This window comes from Telmatherina bonti (genome assembly GCF_933228915.1).
Source record: "Telmatherina bonti genome assembly, chromosome: 22".
In the NCBI taxonomy this organism is placed as follows: Eukaryota; Metazoa; Chordata; class Actinopteri; order Atheriniformes; family Telmatherinidae; genus Telmatherina; species Telmatherina bonti.
Genome location: NC_136631.1, coordinates 32317457 through 32334321, shown reverse-complemented (window position 1 = coordinate 32334321; position 16865 = coordinate 32317457).

Here is a 16865-nt window from a genome sequence, read left to right as displayed (position 1 = left end):
TGTGCTCCATCGTTATACATGCACCTGATGAGCAGGTGAAATTGCAGTAAAGAGCCAAAACACATTCTCAGAGGATGGATGTCATTTTCTGTACGTTAGATCCCGACATGCTTAAGTCCGCTTGAATTGTTTGAAAACAGCAGACATTTTTTTTTTTTTTTTACCAATCACAGATGGAAGAATCAGATTAATTCAGAGCTGAACAGAGGATTTAAGAGTTTGAAGAACGATGAGGAGGATTTTAATCAGAAAATTGACTGACAGCAAGAAATTTTGGCAACACACCAGAATTTAGGTAAACATTTACAGGATGGACTGCACATTTATCTGCTAAAAAATATTTATGTAGATTGGTTGTGCAGTTATATGGATTCAGTTCACACTTTGTAAACCTTATGGAAAATGCTCAGAAAATTTCCACAGGATGAAGAGAATTCCGTGTCATCTTCCTGTTATGGAGAGAGAATTAGGTTTTTTATGGGCATCGTTGACCGGTTGACGGCAGAAAAACATCTCAACACGACACCAGATCAAAACTTATCAAATGCAGAACTGACTTATCCTATGTATGAGAGCATGAAAATATTGTAGGTTTGATAGTAGCCTCTGCTGTCCTCCACACCAGGGTTTTTCAACCTTTTTTTAGCCAAAGCACACTTTTGTTTTACTTAAAAAATGACGAAGCACTTTTTAAAAAAAAAAAAAAAAAAAAAGTCTATATTATTAATATGAAGTCCATCTTTTCAACGCCTCTTGAATAGAAATCAGATAAACACAAGAAGAAGGAATATTATTATCTTTCACTGGGGCCTGTTTGGTGGAACTCAGAGCTGCTTTTTAGACCAATCAGGTGAAATTGGGTAATTTCTCAGGACACACCTGATAAACTAGTGTGCCACGGCACAGTGGTTGAAAAACACGGCTCTACACTGTTATCTGCTGGGTGAGCAGCACTGACTAGGATAGGAAAAGAGTTAATAAGTTGGTCAGAAAGGCTAGCCCTGTCCTGGACTGCCCACTGACTCTGTGGAGGAGGTGGGTGAGAGGAGGATGTAGGCCAAATTTACATCCATCATGGACAACACCTCTCAACCGCTGCACCAGACCGTGGAGGGGCTCAGCAGCTCCTTCAGCAGCATCCTCAGTGTAGGATGGAACGCTACCGCAGGTCCTTCATTCCCACTGCTGTCGTGTTGTACAACTCATCTGTACAGTTATAATGTGCTACCTATTTATATTTCACATATTATTTATATTTTTCATTTTCCACCGTCACCATCCAAATATACATATAGCTTGTGAGGTTGTTTTTTATTATACGTATGTGTCTATTTATGTGTTTATATTTGTTGTGATGCATATTCATTTTTGTCTGTTGCTTCCTGCAATTTATTCCTTTATTCCGCTGTAACAAGTAAATTTCTCCACTGTGAGATTAAATAAAGTCTAAGTCCTGAATCTTTTTTTTGTTGTTGTTGTTTTTTGGTTTGATCTCTCCTTGATGACTTAAAGGTGGAGTATGTAAGATTTTCAATATTTTCAAAATAAATTAACTAAAAACTACAATCATAATTAGATAGTCTTTTTTAAACATTTAGGTTCCAGTCTGTCCATATTTGATGTGTTATTATATTACAAGTTTAATTAATGACAAAGACCCTTCTTAAATGTTTGCCTACCAGTAAAAAAAAAAAAAAAAGTGCTTTTTGTCATTTGTCATTAATTAAACTTGTAATTTAATAACGCACCAAATATTATTTTGAAAATATTGAAAATCTTATATACTCCACCTTTAAAGTGAAGCCAAACCGGAAGTGACACAAATTGTGTATCTCTCTTCATCCACTAGGGGCTTCAAAACAGAGCAAATCCCCACAGACTCCCATGTCAAAAAGGCCAACTTCACAAAAGGGAATAAACATGTTTATAGTGTGGTACAAAAAAATATTGTAGGTTTGATAGTAAGGCTGCAACAATTTGTCGACAAATTTATCAACGCAAAATTTTGCTAATAAAAAACGGCTTTGCTAATAAAACGCTGCACCAGGCAACTTAACGCCATTTACCAACCAAGCTTTTCAGATGGCATCTTCAACCCCAAGTCCATTACGATATGCAAACTGTAATGGGTCCTGAAAGGTGTTTACTTGCTTGTTGAGGTGAGCCAGTAAGAGTCTCTCCAGGACTTTCATGATGTGAGATGTCAGGGCAACTGGTCTGTAGTCACTTGGTTCAGCTGGTTGTGTTTTTTTAGGCACTGGAACAAGGCAGGAGGTTTCCCACAGCACTGGGACTCTATTTTGTCTCAGACTGGTGTTGAAAAGGTGCTGGAGAATCGGACATAGTTGTTTTGAGCAGGTCTTGAGAACTGTGGGAGCTCGTTCGTTTTGTTGGCTAGCGATCTCACGTTGCCCCTCACAGTAGTTGGAAAAAACGGTTTAAGTCTCCACTGCTTTCCCAGTTTTCCCAGTTTACATGACATCTCTCCTTTGTCACAGAAACAGTCAAACACAAATCAACTGTAGCTGTGCTTCCATTACATTTTTTCACAAAATAAAAGCAATATTTGTGAGTTTTGGGTTAAACAATTGGTCAAACAACAATTGCGATTCGCAGGTGTTTCCACTGAACAGTGTTTACCACATAAGCCTCCTTTCTCCTGAGTCGGAAGAGATTTTACGAGAATTGCGGCTTCTGCAAGGTAGCCTTGTAGCGTTATTTTAGGGTGTTCAACTTGCTTCAAAGAATTTGCAATGGCTTTTCTAAGCTTTTCTCCTTCTCTAAAACTGAAATTTGCTGTTGTTTGTTCTGTTTTGTTGTTGTTGGAAATTAACTGCTCACAACCCCCCACATCACATCTGGGTACACGTAAAGGCAAAAAAAGGGCTTCCATTACACTTTTGCGATGTGTTTCTATATTGGAACATCTGAAAAACCACCTCATGAGAGTGTAAAACTTTTTAGCAATATTTGAGACTTTTTTTTCTAAATGTAAGGGTTTCCATTTGGGGTTTCTTTTTTTTTTTTTTTTTTTTTTTTGCAATATTTAGTTTCTGCGAAATTCTAGGTGTAATGGAAACATAGCTTCTCTGATTTGTTCAGATTTTCCTGGTATTGACAACTCTATAGAGATTTTAATGGACGTCCAAGTTTTCCAACCTTGATTTGTTACAAGCATGTGTGATTGACAAATTCATCAATTACAAAAATGATAATTTATAAAGATAGTGTGTGCTTGACTGGCCTGCCTGCCAGATCAGTCTCATATTAAAAAGAAAGACAGTTTTATATATAGAAACATTTGAAGACAGCAGCCACTTAAAAAAGTGCTGAACATAAAATAATTAAAACTTTAAAGGACATTATGGTTCATGTTTAAAGGAACAGTTGGACAACAAGTTGTAAACAAGCTGAAATCTTGTCTTTAATAGAAATGGAGGCTGATTTATCTGGCAAATCTTCACGTTTTCTTGTGAATTCTGTCTGTTAAAGACTCAAAACAAAACCGTTCTGGTTTATGCATTAAATAATGCATAGATTTAAAAATGCAGGCAAAGTGGAAACACCTACTTCCTTTCAGGCTCAAGTTGCTTAAAAAACAAAGAACTGAACGACTAAATTATTAATACTGTATCAAGATATTCATAGAAGATATATTGACAGTGTTCCAGTAGAAAGCAGCAGACCATAAACTATTGAAAAAACTAAATCACAGCAAGCCGGGTGCACTTACAGGTCGATTGGTAGATAAGAAAAACATTTAGGATGAACTTTGACTGGGGAAGAATGTGATTTTGTCTTGTAGTTATGCTCCACAAATGAAGCGAGACTCAATGGCATCATTGTTTAGTTTATTTGCCATGAAATTAGGAGTCATTAAGGCTGCAGAAAAATGGTTCCACATGCAAAAACCACCTTTCCTCTGGTTTTCAAGGTAAACAACAAAGAAAGGCAGCCCTATCTCTCACTCTCCTCCTTTATTTTTACAGCCTTTAGGTCGCCCCCCATACAGAGTACAAATCCCCCCCCCCCCCCCCCCCCCCCCCCCCCTCCTTCAGCAGGCGTCTGACCTAGAAAGGTGCATCAATGACAAACTTAACAGCACACAGCACCATCAATACATCATTTCTCCCCAGTCATTTCAGGCTTTTGTTTAACCTTGTGAAGTGTTTCCAATCCACAAACACTCGACCACACTTCCTCCTCTTTGTGGAAACGAACATGACTGATGACACAGAGGAAACACTGAGCTATCGATGTGGAATTTAAAGCTGCCCTGTGAAAGTTAGCTGCTACCATCAAGACAGAGTGCACGAGTTTCATATCCACAGAGCCAGGTGGAGCGCGATGGTGGGAAGGTGCGAACGGAAAGTTCAGAGCTTTTTCAGACCGAGATGGAGGAAATTTCTGCACCGTGTGATGCATGATGATATCATCGGGTTTAACGGCTGGGCTGCCATGTTGTTGATTGACACTTGGGATGGATTTTTGACACCAAAAAGCAAAATCTGAGAAAGCAGTCTTCATATTTTCCTTTATGACAGAACGGCTGAAAAGCAAATACGCCTCGCAAGACTTTTTCTCAGCTCCACCTTGTCAGAACTGATGCCTTTTTACCTTCAGAACCATCTTTGCCGGCTGTAGCTCAGGAAGAACAGTGGTTGTCTACCAAGCAGAAAGTCGGTGGTTTGATTCCAGGCTTCCGCTGACTACATACTGAAGTATCCCTGGACAAAGAACCGCATGTTGCCTCCCAATGTGTCTATCAAGGTATGAGAGTGTGTGATAGAGTAAAGCACTTAATATATAAAATGCAGAATTGCTGTGTGTGTGAATGTGACATGTAGCATTAAAGCGCTTTAAAGACGCATTATGTGACTTTCTGACCTTAAAACTCCACGTTCCAGACTTGTTGAATGACACAGTGACATCTATCATGTGCATTTCTAAAGCCATTGCTGAGAAACCGACACAAAACAACTTTTAAACGACGTGACATTGTCACAGAGTTTTACTTAACGGTATAATAAGGAACTGGCTGCTATGAACAAGCAATGTAGCAGATTCAGCAAAGAAATGCAAGAAGATTAAAGGAGAGAAAGAGACAAAACAAGAGTTATGGTAAGATCGTCTTTTTGCTGGCTGGAGAGAGCTAACAGGTCAGGTAGGATGCAAGATGGAAGCCGAATTAGCCGTCGACAGGGGGCTTGTGACGGAAAAATGGCAAAAGTTTTTTAGTGTGTCTTTAAGTGGTCAAGATGACTAGAAAAGTCTCATACAAGTTTGCCTTAATTCTTGGTTTCATAGATTCAACAAGGTGTTGGAAACATTCCTCTGATACGTTAACCCCGTTTTGCCATGAAGCATCATGCAGTCGCTGCAGATTTATCAGATGATGAGAATCTCCCCGTTTTATAGCCACAGCACTCCACAGCGGCTACAATCTCGCCTCTCTGATCTCCTCAAGTCTCATTAATGTTCCTTTTATGTGTGGAAATCATAGACTGTATATAGAGATGGATGTAGCCTCCGTGACGTCTGAAGAGCTGAATTGAAGCTCAGTGGGCGGTTCCTACCATCTCCATCTTGGCAGCGTCACCCCTGTTGTCTCTCCTGGAAAATACAAATATGGGCAAAGAGGTGAAGCTGAGAGGGCAACTGTGAGCATCATGGTGGATGATTGACATTGAGCGAACTCCGAGCTTTCTGTAGCTAAGAGCTAACCGAGCTAACCGGAGATAACAGGAGCTAACCAGCTAACGGTAACCGGTCTAAAGCTAAGTCACGTTGTTAACCGGCTAAAAACAGCGGTTGTTCTACATTCTTCTTACTTGAAGTGGGAGATCGGGTACCTGTCAATAAAAGCACACCCCTAAATATGCCGAACTTCAAGATTAAATTACTTTTAAACGGGTGAGTTAGAAAAAAAAAATCACTCCCCCCACAGTTGTCATAAAGGTAAACCTGACCTATTAAACCAAAAATGGATTTTTGAACCAGGCTGTAAACATGTTTATTTCTGCTGTGAAGTTGGTCTTTTTAACATGGGAGTCTATGGGGATTCGCTCTGTTTTGGAGCCCCTAGTGGATGAAGGGGGAACTGCAGTTTTATGCACTTCTGCATAGGCTTCACTTTTAACCGCCAGAGACTCCGTCAGCTTTGTCTCCAACTCTTACTGCGGCGTTTTCTGAAAAGCTGTATGCATCCTCGTTTGACCTTCAGTAGTAATATTGACCATGTCTCCATGGTTAAATGCATTAAGCTGCTGCCACGTGATTGGCTGATTACATATTTGTCTAACTGAACAGATGGACATGATGAAGTGACAGAATGTGGATGAGTCTAAAAAAAACATTTTTAACTTTCAATCGTAAAGTTTTGTCTTAAAGTCAGTTTACTTATGAGTTTTTTTTCATTTTCAAAGTATTTTTTGACTGAAATATAGGACGTTCAGTCGTGTTACAACAACTACCTTAAAAGGTTAAATACTGGTGGTTTTTTCTCATGGCTTAGTTGAAGAATGCAGCTCCTTTCATGGAGGAAAATCTTTCTGAACGCTGGAGGCAACTGTTTGTCAAAACTGCTGTTTGATTCAGTTTTAAGGATGCTGCTGTGTCGTGACTGGTTGTTTCACGTGACAGGTTGGGTGTGATGATCTTTTTCCAAGTTTTTTCTGATAAAGTCATATAGGCAGTCATATTTCCATGGTGTTAAAAAAAGAGGTTCAGGACATGTAGTTGTGCATTCATGAAGACTGATAATGTAACAAACATGAAACAAGATGGACTCCCAACTAGGACATGATTATTTATTGATTGAAAGAAGAAAAACTTTGACTGGTTCTGATCCAAAGTGTTTAGATGTCAGAATAACAGATGGTACAAAGACGCTCCGGAGAAGTTAATCAAGCCAAGCAAGGAACAGAAAAGGGAAACAAAATAAAACATCAGTATCAATTTTTTTTTTGTGTGTGTGCTTTTTTAAAACAGCTAAAATTATATGAAAAAAAATTTTTTTTTTTCTTCATTTGTGTCTAGAAAGCAACAGAAAAGTTGATAGAAAGTCACAGTTAAAATGAATAAGGGGGGAAAAAAAGGATTTTCAACATCGGAGACATGTTTGTTGTTTTAAACATAAATAAATCAGACTTTTAAAGCGGCCTTTTAAAAAAATTCTCCAGGTTTTCTGAAAGTATTTTTGGAAATTTTGTGGACATTTAACAGATTTATTTAATTTATCAGGGAACAAATGACTCAATGACACCTGAGTAGGAAATGCTGTCTGTCCTCCAGTAAGAACATCTGTACATCATTGTATCTTCAGAAAGCATGACAGCTGCGGTCAAAGCTGTGAAAGTCCATAAATGAATGTTTTGTTCCTCTGTTTCCCAAGCAGCAGGTCAGATCATTCATTGATCACTGCTTGTGTGTTTGATATCAGGCTCCAATCTTCCTTTTACTTTAACACTGGGAAAGAAATTATTGTCTCGTCTCGTCTACGTGCCGCTTATCCGGGGTCGGGTCACGGGTAGCAGCAGCCTAAGCAGGGAAGCCCAGACTTCCCTCTCCCCACCCACATTTGCCAACTCTGCGGGGGATCCCGAGGCGTTCCCAGGCCAGACGAGAGATATAATCCCTCCAGCATGTCCTGGGTCTTCCCCGGGGTCTCCTCCCAGAGGGACGTGGAACACCTCACCAGGGAGGGGTCCAGGAGGTATCCTCACCAGATGCCTGAGCCACCTCTACTGGTTCCTCTCGTCGCGGAGGAGCAACGGCTCTACTCTGAGCCCCTCCCGGATGACTGAGCTCCTCACCCTATCTCTAAGGGTTAGCCCGGCCACCCTGCGGAGGAAACTCATTTCAGCCGCCTGTATACGAGATCTCCTTCTTTCGGTCACGACCCACAGCTCATGACCATAGGTGAGGGTAGGAACGTAGATCGACTGGTAAATCGAGAGCTTCACCTTCTGGCTCAGCTCCTTCTTCACCACGACAGACCGGCGCAGAGTCCGCATTACTGCAGACGCCGCACCGATCCGTCTGTCGATCTCGTGCTCCTTCCTTCCCTCACTCATGAACAAGACCCCGAGATATTTAAACTCCTCCACTTGAGGCAGGACCTGACTCCCGACCCGGAGAGGACAATCCACCCTATTCTGGCTGAGGACCATGGTCTCATATTTGGAGGTGCTGATTCCTATCCCGGCCGCTTCACACTCGGCAGCGAATCGCTCAAGTGAGAGCTGGACATCACGACCAGATGAAGCCGACAGGACCACGTCATCTGCAAAAAACAGGGACCCAATCCTGAGGCCACCGAGCCGTATCCCCTCAACACCTCGGCTGCGCCTAGAAATTCTGTCCATATAAGTTATGAACAGAATCGGTGATAAAGGGCAGCCTTGGCGGAGGCCAACCCTCACCGGAAACGAATCCAACTTACTACCAGCAATGCGAACCAAGCTCTGACACTTGTCGTACAGGGACCGGACAGCTCGTACAAGGGGGTCCGGTACCCCATACTCCAGGGGACACGGTCGAACGCCTTCTCCAGGTCCACAAAGCACATGTACACTGGTTGGGCAAACTCCCATGCCCCCTCCAGGACCCCAGAGAGGGTAAAGAGCTGGTCCACTGTTCCGCGGCCAGGACGAAAACTGCACTGCTCCCCCTCAATCTGAGATTCGACTATCTGGCGGACCCTCCTCTCCAGGACCCCTGAATAGACCTTACCAGGGAGGCTGAGGAGTGTGATTCCCCTGTAATTGGAACACATCCTCCGGTCCTCCTTCTTAAAAAGGGGGACCACCACCCCAGTCTGCCAATCCAGCGGTACTGCCCCCGATGTCCACGCGATGCTGCAGAGGCGTGTCAGCCAGGACAGCCCCACAGCATCCAGAGCCTTAAGGAACTCCGGGCGGATCTCGTCCACCCCCGGGGCCTTGCCGCCAAAGAGCTTTTTGACCACCTCAGCGACTTCAGCCCCAGAGATAGGAGAGTCCACCCCTGAGTCAACCAGCTCTGCTCCCTCATGGGAAGACGTGTTGGTAGGATTGAGGAGGTCTTCGAACTACTCCCTCCACCGACCCACAACGTCCCGAGTTGAGGTCAGCAGCTCCCCACCTCCACTGTACACAGTATTGATGGAGCACTGCTTCCCCCTCCTGAGCTGCCGGATGGTGGACCAGAATCGCCTCAAAGTCATCCGGAAGTCTTTTTCCATGGCCTCGCCGAACTCCTCCCATGCCCGAGTTTTTGCCTTGGCGACAGCCGAAGCCGCATGCCGCTTAGCCTGTCAGTACCCATCAGCTGCCTCCGGAGTCCCACAGACCAAGAAGGCCTGCTAGGACTTCTTCTTCAGCTTGACGGCATCCCTCACTGCTGGTGTCCACCAAATCCCAGTGTCCCACCTGGGATTGCCGCCACGACAGGCACCAACGACCTTACGGCCACAGCTCCGGCTGGCCGCCTCAACAATAGAGGCACGGAACACAGCCCATTCGGACTCAATGTCCCCCGCCTCACTCGGGACATGTTTGAAGCTCTGCTGAAGGTGAGAGTTGAAACTCGCTCTGACAGAGAACTCAGCCAGACGTTCCCAGCAGACCCTCACAACACGTTTGGGCCTGCCAGATCTGACCGGCTTCCTCCCCCACCATCTGCGCCAACTCACCACCAGGTGGTGATCAGTTGACAGCTCCGCCCCCCTACACCCGAGTGTCCAAGGCATGTGACCGCAGGTCCGACGATACAACTACAAAATCGATCATCGAACTGCGGCCCAGGGAATCCTGATGCCATGGACACTCTTATGTTGGAACATGGTGTTCGTTATGGACAATCCATGACGAGTACAGAAGTCCAATAACAAAACACCATTTTGGTTCAGAGGGGGGGGACCATGCCTCCCAATCACTCCTCTCCAGGTCTCACTGTCATTGCCCACGTGAACATTGAAGTCCCCAGCAGAACTATGGAGTCCCCAGAAGGAGCACCCTCCAGCACTCCCTCCAAGGACCCCAGAAAGGGTGGGTACTCTGAACTGCTGTTTGGTGCATAAGCACAGACAACAGTCAGGACCCGTCCCCCCACCCGGAGGCGGAGGGAAACTACCCTTTCATCCACCGGGGTAAACCCCAACGTGCAGGCACCAAGCTGGGGGCTGATGAGAATGCCCACACCTGCTTGGCGCCTCTCACCATGAGCAACTCCAGAGTGGAAGAAAGTCCAGCCCCTTTCGAGGATACTGGTTCCAGAGCCCAAGCCATGCGTCGAGGTGAGTCCAACTATATCTAGCCGGAACCGCTCAACCTCGCGCACAAGCTCAGGCTCCTTCCCCACCAGAAAGGTGACATTCCACGTCCCTAGTGCCAGCTTCTGCAGCCGGGGATCGGACCGCCAGGGTCCCCGCCCCTTGCTGCCACCCAGCTCACACTGCACCCAACCCTTACGGCTCCTCCCGCAGATGGTGAGCCCACGGGAGGTGGGGCCCATGTAACCCTTTCGGGCTGAGCCCGACCGGGCCCCATGGGCGTAGGCCCGGCCACCAGATGCTCGCTCTCGTACCCCGCCTCCAGGCCTGGCTCCAGAGGGGGGTCCCGGTGACCCGCGTCCGGGCAAGGGAACATTTATGCCCAGGTTTGTCGTCATCATAGGGGTTGATGAGCTGTGCTTGGTCTGGTCCCTCCCCTAGACATCTGTTTGCCATGGGTGACCCTACCAGGGGCATAAAGCCCCCGACAACATAGCTGCTAGGATCTTCGGGACGCACAAACCCCTCCACCACGATAAGGTGACGGCTCAGGGAGGGGAGAAATTATTGTTCAAATGTTTAATATAACATATGTCTGATGAATGTAACGTGACTGCACATAATTATATGTACGAGAAATTCAATTTAAAATGATCACAAACAGTTAAAATGTGGGAAATTAACCATCTATATAATGAATGACTTATGGCATGCTATGATAATGATTTTTTTTCTCGTTTTCTTTTCATTGAATATCGTTAGGAAAATCACATTTATTGGTGTGTTATGTAGCTTTTAAAAAGGGGCAGAAATTTTTACAAGAAATTTTCTTTTTCCTGCTCCTTTTCAAACTTTGTGTTCTGTATTGTTTTGTACTGTAAAGTCTTGTTTTAACTTTTGTATGACCATGTGAGAAATAAACAACATTCACCTGTAAAAATGAAATAAATTTCAGGTTAAATCGTGGTAATTTTTTTAGATATCATCCGTTTTTTGAGGGATGAAAGCATAACTTTCCACAGGTACCACTTTGCGTCAACTGATATCTTGTAATGATGATGAAATGCTCTTATTCGTGCAAAAAAATATAAGCAGAGTTCATGTATTTTTTAGCAGGACCGCCAGCATTTTCAGCTCGTTGCAGATTTGAAAGGGATTCTTGTTGATCTGTTACAATTTTTAATCAAGAGCAGGACTCCTGTGCAGCTCAAACATGGTTTTCCATGAAGTCCTCTGACTGATCAGGTTTTACATGCAAATCAGATGATCCTGCTGAATAGAGTTCTACTTACGTTTAATAATTCATGTTGCCACATCATAGAGTCAAACAAAATATGGTTAAAAGATATCTGTGGTTTCTTTTCTCATTGAGCCACTCTAGGACAGGATATGTTGCCATGACTAAACTCATCAGACTTCTTGTGGTGGAACAGAAATCATGAACTTGTAGCCTAAAGTGACAAACAGATGAAGCCGCTTGGACCCTCAGAGACCCTTTTCCCGGTCAGTTGGAGTCTACGCCTTTAAGGGGAAAGGTGTCCGTCTGCAGGGTAGTGACTGGTTCATGCACCGAAAGCTCTTTATGTACTGGTTAAAAACCCTGCATATATCCGACTTTTACATTTAGCCTTTTGTTCATTATGGTGAACTCTTTATTTACTCTGGCTGCAGTCAACATTGTTGAAAAAACAACATCTGGGTGCACAACCCTAATTTTAAATAAATGCTGCAGGCTACAAGAGTGTGTATGACTCATTTCCCTATTAGAAACACACATTTACCTGACTGTAAACACACTCTGAACCTCTGAAAAGAGGGAGGATTTCTAACCAGCCAGAGCTGCAAAAACATTGTGCTAAAAGATCGCTCCCATCAATCGTAAATGGCTAGAGGCCAGTTCTCTGAACATCTCACATCATGAAAGTCCATGAGAGAGCAGACCTTCATATTGAAGCTCAATGTAAACTATGATGATTTCCCGTTGGTCTCTCGACCAATAAGATGCTCAGATTTCTTCTTCTTTTGCTTTTATGACGGTGACATCCAATCTGAGCAGCCGAAGATCAGCATGAGTTGAAATAGTTATCTTTCAGTATAGAAATCGAAGTAATAAAGTTACAAAAAGAACTCATGCAAAAACAGGATCACCACCTAAATTGAGTCAGTTCTTCCTTTTCACATTTCCAACAACTCCTGAAAGTTTAATTAAAATCCATCCGTAACTTTTTGAGTTGTCTTGAACACAAACAAACAAACAAACAAACTAAAAATGTTGTTGACAGGAGTTTATATTTTTTAGTTTCACCTTTAAACGTGAATGTTTTTATCATACCATTACTTTGAAACTTCCTGTAAACACGGAACTGTTTTATTTTAAAAGGGCTTTAACAGATATTGATAAAGGTAACTGATGGTGCAACGAAAGGAACGGTAAAATGGTTTAGTGCAACACACGGAAGAAAAATACAGTTTAAGGCATAAGAAATGGCACAGACCAGTATCAGCACCAGTCAAATGTGGCAACAAGGTACATTAAGGGACTATCTTCTGTCATATTAGAAATCGAGAAATGTTCTAAGTGTATATGTAGCTAAAGCTTGATGCTGTAATCTAATGTATGTAACTCAAGTTATGTCAGAAATGTAATGTTTGCTTTGTTTGTCTTTGTGTCGTTTAGCTCTTACGTTGGTTTATGCTTTTTTCAAAAGGCTGAACGAATAAAAACCACTCCAGACCATCAGTAAAGCCTGTTTATTCTGCTGGGAGCTACACAAACAAACAAACAGATAAATGCTGGTGAAAACATAACCTCCTTGGAGGAGGTAAATAACACTGGCGGCAACTAGGACATTAATCCATCTTCTACACCCTTTAGTCCAATTCAGCAGGCTGAGGAAGCTGGAGTCTATCCCAGTTTATCACAGTACTTAGCAAGCAAGAAGCAGGACTGAAGATCCAATATGTCTAATTATTAAAAAAGAAAGTTATAAAAGACCCTACAACAACATTATAATTTCCCTCAGATTGATAAAAATATTTTTCATTTAACCCTTATGACATATTTTATACGTACTGTTTCTGAGACACTGTATGGTAAAAAAAACTTTTCTTCAAACACAGTGAAGTAGAAAATACTTAAATAACCTAATCTGACCTTTTCACAAAACTATGCAGTTCAACAGTCTCAACACAACAGAGTAAAACTGTATGGTTCTGATAATAAAGCCTATAATACACAGCTGGCATGGAAAAGGTTCTCTTGTGTCTAAAAAGGCTATTTGGACAAGTTATTTTTAGTGTTAAAACATCTGAAGTGGCTGCATGTGTTACAATGAGCCATTACCTGAAAGGTAATGTGTCTTAATATTGCCGCAACATGAAAGCGACTAGAAAACCGTTGCTTTTCCCTTTTATTTGTGGATACTGTGAGGTTGACTATAGTGGTAAGACTATTGTGGTAACTTTGTCTTGTCTTTATGAGTTAAAAAAATAAAACGCAGGAGTCAGCCATGCACCAGCTAGCAGTTGGAAAAGCAGTATTCAATGGCTGCCCAATCACAACAAAAATGCTCTTTTGCGCCTGAAGCTTCTCCTCCAGCTTTATACTGGAGGCCCCTCCTACAAGACAAACCAACATTAATTGGCATTCACTTTACAATTAATACAATGCCTAGATACAAACTATACTACATACATCAACCTGCCAGTAAAATTTAGCCAAGGCTATAAACATTCCAACATGGCTCAACATATACATATAAAAATAGATTATTCAATAATAATAAATAAAATGAACATGAACAGGAAACACCCCTTCAAGGTCTCTACACATGGTACATGCCATTTCACCTGCTCTATAAAGGTATTTGGACACTCACCATTCTGGTTCACCTCACTAGGAGGCATGGTCTACACCATGACAGATACATTGAAGTTTAGCTGGAGCCAACTGAAGCTTCTCTTTTAGCTGTGGAGTACATCGACTTTCCATGTGGACATTGTGCATTTGGCCTGCAAACAAAACCACTCGATGTGTCTGCCTCTGCCGTCACCCTAAAGCTTCAAACAGAGCTTTGACCTTAGTGTTGGTAGATATGTTTGAAAGTCTTTAAAAGGATTAAATCCATCTTGGAAAACTCAAAACCAAAGACAAACAGACAAAGAAACCCTCCCATCATGGTAGTTTTGGCACAACACAGTTCTCCACATGTAAAGCTGCTAAGCAAGCAGAAATCTCTGAAGCCACCCAGCTTCTGGTCATGCTTAAAGCATCATTCTGGTGAAGCTGCCAAACCTTTCCACGAACCTTTGATACTGTGGGATTGAGTTTTCCTCTTGTCAAAAGAAGTTTATAGAATATTCTTGTCTGCTCTGAGCCTGCTGCCCCATAAAATATATGAAAGACTTTGGCTGCCAGCTCCCACAGTGACAGAGGCTTCCTCTAATGGCCCAGAGGGGGATTATAAATGAGAATACCCACAGCAGCAGTAATTTGCAGGTTGTGCTTGCCTTGTCGTACCACTTTATTGACATTCAAATCTACCTGTGACCTGTAATAAGATTATAAGCTTAGCAAGGTTGTTCAAAGTTCTGACATTTATATTCCCTGATGTAAACCGGAGCAGTTATGTTCATGAAAATGACATATTACACAGAATATGCTTCTTCACAATTAGAATTTTTTCATGAAATCGGGAAGACATGCTCCAGATTTAACTTATTTCTCAGTGAAGTTGTCTGGAAGTAGTCCTTTACTTGTCCCTGAGGGAGAAAATTGATCATGGTCGAGTAACTGGGTTACTTAGAAGTGAATGCTCTGTGTATGTAAACATAGCTGCTGTCTCCTGTGCTGTCAGCGTGTGATGGATGAGCTTTAGTGAAGATTAAACGCTCCTCAGTGTGTAGTGACAGGTGAGTCCAGCAGCTCTGTGCATTTTTAGCTGTCTGAACGCTGCACAAAGCTCTTTGTCAAGAGCCGGACTAAAAAGGCCCTCCAGGCCTCCATTGTTCTCCGTGATCAATATGGAGGAGCGGCGTTCAAAAGCACCTGCGGCACTATTAAGGCAGCTCAATTAAAATGGTGGTGACTGCCTGTGTGCCATGGAAGACTGATTTTATTTACAGCATGAAGATGAAACAGGATCTAATGTAATAGATACACCATAGACAAAAACACAGCATGTTAAAAACACTGGGGCATTTTTAAAAACGTTAAATTAATCATTTTTCAGCACTTTGTCTTTCTAAACTGTGAAAAGTTACAATAAATATGGGATTATATTTAAAGTTAAAAACAAAATAATGATCAAATGTGCTGAATTCCTATTACTACAATTGTCATGGCTTCTTGAAAACAACATTCATTTATCTGTTACTTCATCAGGTCCATCGGATGAGATGATTATGAGAATCTCCCGTTCCACCACATCCTTATGAGAATCTCCCGTTCCACCACATCCTGATGAGAATCTCCCGTTCCACCACATCCTGATGACAATCTCCCGTTCCACCACATCCTGATGACAATCTCCCGTTCCACCACATCCTGATGACAATCTCCCGTTCCACCTCATCACCATGAGAATCTCCCGTTCCACCTCATCACCATGAGAATCTCCCGTTCCGCCTCATCACCATGACAATCTCCCGTTCCGCCTCATCACCATGACAATCTCCCGTTCCGCCTCATCACCATGACAATCTCCCGTTCCGCCTCATCACCATGACAATCTCCCGTTCCGCCTCATCACCATGACAATCTCCCGTTCCGCCTCATCACCATGACAATCTCCCGTTCCGCCTCATCACCATGACAATCTCCCGTTCCGCCTCATCACCATGAGAATCTCCCGTTCCGCCTCATCACCATGAGAATCTCCCGTTCCGCCTCATCACCATGAGAATCTCCCGTTCCGCCTCATCACCATGAGAATCTCCCGTTCCGCCTCATCACCATGAGAATCTCCCGTTCCGCCTCATCACCATGAGAATCTCCCGTTCCGCCTCATCACCATGAGAATCTCCCGTTCCGCCTCATCACCATGAGAATCTCCCGTTCCGCCTCATCACCATGAGAATCTCCCGTTCCGCCTCATCACCATGAGAATCTCCCGTTCCGCCTCATCACCATGAGAATCTCCCGTTCCAACTCATCATCATGAGAATCTCCCGTTCCACCACATCCTGATGAGAATCTCCCGTTCCACCTCATCACCATGAGAATCTCCCGTTCCACCACATCATGATGAGAATCTCCCGTTCCACCACATCATGATGAGAATCTCCCGTTCCACCACATCATGATGAGAATTTTCCGTTCCATCTTATCCTGATGAGAATCTCCCATTGCACCCCATCATGATGAGAATCTCCCGTTCCACCACATCATGACGAGAATCACCCGTTCCACCATATCATGGTGAGAATCTCCCGTTCCACCACATCATTATGCGAATCTCCCGTTCCACCACATCATGATGAGAATCTTCCGTTCCAACTCATCCTGATGGGAATCTCCCGTTCCACCACATCACCATGAGAATCTCCCATTCCACCTCATACTGATGAGAATCTCCCGTTCCACCACATCACCATGAGAATCTCCCGTTCCGCC